At 34.7% G+C, this 6046-nt stretch overlaps 1 pseudogene; it reads right to left on the minus strand.

Moving 5' to 3' along the window:
* Positions 1 to 2112: 2112 nt before the first annotated feature.
* On the minus strand, positions 2113 to 2871 carry LOC147505833 (U-box domain-containing protein 14 pseudogene; annotated as a pseudogene).
* Positions 2872 to 6046: the final 3175 nt, after the last annotated feature.

Here is a 6046-nt window from a genome sequence, read left to right on the forward strand (position 1 = left end):
ATAAAACTTTGAATGTTCTGGAAAAAAAATGTAATGAACAGGTATTTTCCTCAGTATAAAGATAGAGGTATATGAAGTTCTAAGATAAGAATAAAGGAGAGAGGCCAAGTTCACAAATATTTAGTACTATACCGTACCTGAACCCATTCAAAATAGTTCACTGTCACCCCGCCAGCTGAAAATAACATATGGATTTGTATCTTTGCATAGGATGATTTGACCAAATTGAAAATTTGAAAATCTTTATCTGTGGGTGCGCAGCTTGGAACTGCCCCACTCTTTATTCCTTCTCAAAGTAAAAATATCGATCAACAAATAAAATATTTAACAAATGGGTGACAAACAACCTTCAATGGAATCAGTAACTGTCACACCAATTTTGTTGTTGCACGATGTTAAATGTGTCGAATCTTTTTTAACACCCATCTTAATAGCTAAGGTGTCAAAGATGTGTGATCAGAATTGTAATATCTAAAAATTCGGCCTAAGAACATAAATAACTCGCCCAAAAATGTAGTAAACTAAGAAGAGCATTAAAAACTTAAGATGCCTTTAAGAAAGCACCACATAAGACCATTATGTCAAAAAGAGCTAGAACAGAAAAACTTTACCATTGTTGTACTTGCCAAGAACAAACAATCAATATAATGCTAGATATGTAGCAGGAAAAACAACCTAACAAAAACAAAGGTTACAATGCCTCCTATAGACGATAAGAGGTCAGAGATAATCATAATTTAGACCTGAAAAAAGTAGTGTAAAGTGCAAACAGGTCAGATGTGTACTATATATGCGGGAGCAATAGATTCATACTACTGTAAACAAAGCAGTTTCCACCACTTTCTTCATGATAAGGTTATCCAAGAGACATTGCTAAGGAACTCCCGGTCCAGGATGATTGGGTCACTTCAAAAGAATGAAGTCCAGAGATAAGTTGGAAGAGTTTTTCTTTGAAGCGTATAAAGCATAAACCAAACATGACTGCAAATATATCTAAGCCTCTAACATATAACTGTAGATATAACTTTTTCATCAATTTCCACTTTTTTCTATTTTCGATGATGAACCATTTCTTCTGACATGTTTTTGGCTTTTTCAATGGCTAAGTAGAAAGATTTTTATTCACTTACTTTGGGTATTTGTATGCCAAATATTTTTGATTGCAAGCCTTATCAAGACTGGTTTTGAGGCTTAGAATAACTCAAGAGGAACTAAACACATTAGCAGACTGTATCTTGAGAAAAAAATGACAACCAAACCTACTCTAAAAAAACATATGGTTCACAACTTCAACACAATACCCATTTGATCAAAGGACATCGTTCAGAAAAAACAAACTTAGTAGAGGTCACCTTTCTTGTGTGTGTGAATCACACACTCGGGTATGAGACGCATGTCAGCAAATACCCTTTTTCCATCTGATTATCATCAAGGAAAGATCCATCGGATTTATCAACGCCACCTTTAACCATCCCCGGCCAAACAGGGTAGAGCATGCCCCCGCCTCGCAAGAGTAAGGGAGCTCCAATCCCGCGATTTTCACCGAAGTCCAGGATATAACAAATATCCGAGTTCAAACTCATTCTCATCGCCATCTGGGCCGATGAACTTGACCTCGTACATTGCCATTGCGGACACCCTGAAGGATGAAGTCTTCAAGCCAAATCCCTTTGAGACACTCTTGATGGATCCCAATGAAGATCTACGCTTATATCTTTGCCGCGTCTGCCATTTTTTGAGATTGAACATCAATAACGAACTACTTCCTGTAACTGCTTTTAGTGAGTGGATTTTAATAAGATTTATTGGGCTCGAACTCGCGACCCCAACAAAGCCAAAATAACCAAGCGGGAGCCGTTCCCGTAAGTGTCCCAATTCAAAAATATCTCGACCGTTAGATCTTGCTCAAAATGATCTGGACCGTCCTTTGTGTGTAATTTTGTCTTATAGTGGGGAAAAAAACCCTAGCTTATTAGATAGACTAGAAATTAACCCGTGGCTACGCCACTTGAGTCATAACGTTAGAGGGTGTATGTTACTTAGATTGTTTTGGATTAGGATGACCTTTGTTATATAAACATATGCATCAAATTCATTCATTTATCAAAAAATTTAAGAAGTTATTACAATACAAAACACAGCCGCAGCATTCTCATGGTTGCGTGGTGATTCAGTCCTCATTACCTCCACCAAAACAGGGGTGGGCTCAGCTTGACCAATTGCCACCCTACCTTCTTGATAGCTTGCAAGGATTGCGAGTATTGCAAGTGCCTCATCTACCATTCCACCAAAGAAAGATCTCAGAAGCAAAATGACCTCATCAATGGCACAACAATTCCAAAATTCGGCCCGGCTCTTATGGCTCTTACTTTGTTCCCTTGATAGATTGAAAGGTTAAATATGGCAAAATTGCAAAAGATCCTTCTTCCCTCTAGGGCTGCCATGGCATGTAAGGTCAATAAGAGCCGTAATAGCTCCCCTCTGGCCGCTCCTATAGCCACCTTGTTTTCATCTATGACGCATAAACTAAAAGGGTTTCAAATTGCATTCTCTCGCTTCCATGCTGCCATTATTAAGCACATCCACTATATCCGGTATTGCTCCTGCGTTAACCATACTTACCTTGTTAGTCTCATTTATGGAGAGGTTGAGAAGAGTTGTGACTGCATGCTCCTGAGTCCTAGAATCAGGGGAAGACAATAATTCTACAAGCAGGGGAATGGCCCCGGCTTCCGCAATGCATACTCTATTATCTCCATTTCTTTTAGCCAACAAACGGAGCTCACCAGCAGCTGCTCTCTGATCTTCCGGATATCTATTCGACAACTTCAGTAACAGTGCATCACCACACATTTTGCCTCCACCACACATTTTGGCATATCAGTTACATATCCCTGATGCAATGCCCACTGAGCAAGTTGGTGAGCAATGCCCACTTTACCTTATGATCTTGTAGTGTTTAGAAGCAAAAATCATACATCATATTTACATTGAAAAGTATATTAGATTATAGAAAACCAATTAAGTGTCTAGTTCAAATTGTTTTTATCTTTTATAAGATTTGTTGTGATAAATAAAAGGATGGATAAGACGTACTAAAAGATAAAATTGTTTTTATCCTTTATAATGGCTTCTTCTTTATTTTTAAAGAAAGTAGGACTCTTTAGTTTAGAGTAAGTAGGACTGATTTATCACCGTAGGATCGTCCCAAAAATGCTTTCTTTCCGACCGCTCGATATAACAACATAAAAAAAACCAAGCTGCTTTATTATATAGATTGCCAAAAAGTGTTTATTAGTGAAAAAATATTTTTTGAAAAAATAAATGTGTTTGGTCTCTATTTAAAAAAAAAAGTTTTTCATCCAAAAAACACTTTTTGGTCTCAAAAACTTGTTTTATAATAATTAGGTAAAACTTGTTTTACAAGTTAAAAAACTATTTTTCTTTGAAGGAAACACTTTGGGTGCTCAAGACAAATGAACTCTCCAGATGTTTTAGACTTTAGTGATTTATGCCACGATATGCCAAAATATATCAAGAAACATAGTGCGAAATCTAATATGATAAAATAGCTTTTAAGAAAAATCACTGCCAAACATGTTTATTGAAAAACTGTTTTTAGAATAAATATTTTTTCATAAAAATACTTTTTAAGAAAAAATTATTTTTTGAAAAAATGAGAACCAAACACCCACTTACTTCCAAATGTTTGAAAAATAATACTGAGTGAGTTTTTGCATAATAATGGATTTTGGCTTAATTTTTTTAAAATTCGCTAAAAAAAAAATGATGAAAATCTAGTTTGCTTTTATTATTTTTATGTCCTCACTTTTATTTTAAGTTTCCAACTCTTACATTTTTAGGAATAAATTAATTAAAAAGCTTTGCTTTTATATTTCTTGGGCAATATTTAAATTGTCATGTCATAGTGTGTGTATTTTGAAATTTGAACAGTAATTTCAATCCAAAAACAAATAAATGAAAGTACATATGTGGACCATTCAATTGGTTTCAATTTTTTTATAGCTAAACTTGTTTTACAAGTTAAAAAACTATTTTTCTTTGAAGGAAACACTTTGGGTGCTCAAGACAAATGAACTCTCCAGATGTTTTAGACTTTAGTGATTTATGCCACGATATGCCAAAATATATCAAGAAACATAGTGCGAAATCTAATATGATAAAATAGCTTTTAAGAAAAATCACTGCCAAACATGTTTATTGAAAAACTGTTTTTAGAATAAATATTTTTTCATAAAAATACTTTTTAAGAAAAAATTATTTTTTGAAAAAATGAGAACCAAACACCCACTTACTTCCAAATGTTTGAAAAATAATACTTCGTGAGTTTTTGCATAATACGGATTTTGGCGAATTTTTTTTAAAATTCGGCTAAAAAAAAAAAAAATGAAAATCTAGTTGCGCTTTTATTATTTTTTATGTCCTCACTTTTATTTTAAGTTTCCAACTCTTACATTTTTAGGAATAAATTAATTAAAAAGCTTTGCTTTTATATTTCTTGGGCAATATTTAAATTGTCATGTCATAGTGTGTGTATTTTGAAATTTGAACAGTAATTTCAATCCAAAAACAAATAAATGAAAGTACATATGTGGACCATTCAATTGGTTTCAATTTTTTTATAGCTAAATTGTTTAGATATGTTTGTTATGTTGTAAAGAATGACAATTATTATTAATATTTACTAACATAATATTACGAATTTTTGCAACTAAACGTTTAAAACGCGTATTAATTAAACACCGCATAATTGTCGTATTGTGAATTTTTGACCATACCGTTTTTTTTTAATCACCGAATAATTTTTGAATTATTCCCATACCGAATTTTGCCATATCCCGAATTAAGAGTATGAAGATGCTAGTATTTATGTTAATCATGTGTTAGATTTTAACTTTTTAGCAAGTTGTTCAACGAAATCGAATCTGTTTCTTTAGCCGAATAGCTTTCTTTAACAATAAAAACGTGAAAACTCAAAATCATTAAACCAATGCAACCTGGGGAAGGTAGAGCATACATAATGCACCTACAAAAACAGACTATAAAAATCTACTTAATCTATTCCTCAAGTGGAAACAATAAAGATGTATATCCTACACTACGCTTCTTATATGCTTCTTTCAACTTACGAAGTGTACCTTCGAACAACACCAGTAGGGATGAGTCATGAATATAATGGTGCCCTAAGAATGTAAGATTATACAATGGCTGCTGTGGTACCACCGTACCAGTGTATTACTTCTGGACCATGGGCTGGGGCGTTGGGCCAGAGGTATTGGTTACACTAGTATTACAGTACCATAGCCCATAGGTGCAGTGTACAAAATTTACAGTTCTTTCAGCAGGCAATGAATGTTTTTGACCAACTCAGATCGCAAGGCAATGTATGCCAGAATTGTGAATGGCTCTAGGACGACCAGCTATATAACAGTTCTTCGTTGCAAAACAATCGAATGTCTATTTCAAGCATAGTGAATACTTCATCCTGAATACAGAATACAGAATAGTAAAACATATTAAAATGAAGCAAATGTAGGGTAGTGCTAAACATTGTATCCGAGTTGGAACTTGGAAGGATAAGAACAAAGGATTGTCCCAATTATTTCGCTGCCCGTAGACAAGGAGCAAGTAAGTTAAAATTTGGGTCAGTGGTCCCTAAAAGTGTTGTGGCCTATAGAGTTAGATTCAGTGTCACACCTGACACCACTACACCAGTATCTCCAAGCTAGTTGTTAAATGAACCACGGCACAATCGGCAATCGGCAATCGGCAATCCACATAAACATTGGGTAATTTTTGAAGCGTTGCAGTTTGCAGTTTGCACACATGCTGGACTGTTTTTGACATGGTCTTTACACATGTATAGTTACGACTCTTACGAGAATTGCTAACGTCCTGCTGAAGGGGCAGGACCGTAGGACCATTCTATCTCTTAAAAAACCAAAATTAAGTAACCAAACAATAGTTGAACCGGTCCCAATCATCTAACCTTTGAAACTAGTATTTCACATCTTCTTCTCCCGGG

The sequence above is a fragment of the Coptis chinensis genome, chromosome 4, assembly GCF_015680905.1.
Source record: "Coptis chinensis isolate HL-2020 chromosome 4, ASM1568090v1, whole genome shotgun sequence".
Lineage (NCBI taxonomy): Eukaryota > Viridiplantae > Streptophyta > Magnoliopsida > Ranunculales > Ranunculaceae > Coptis > Coptis chinensis.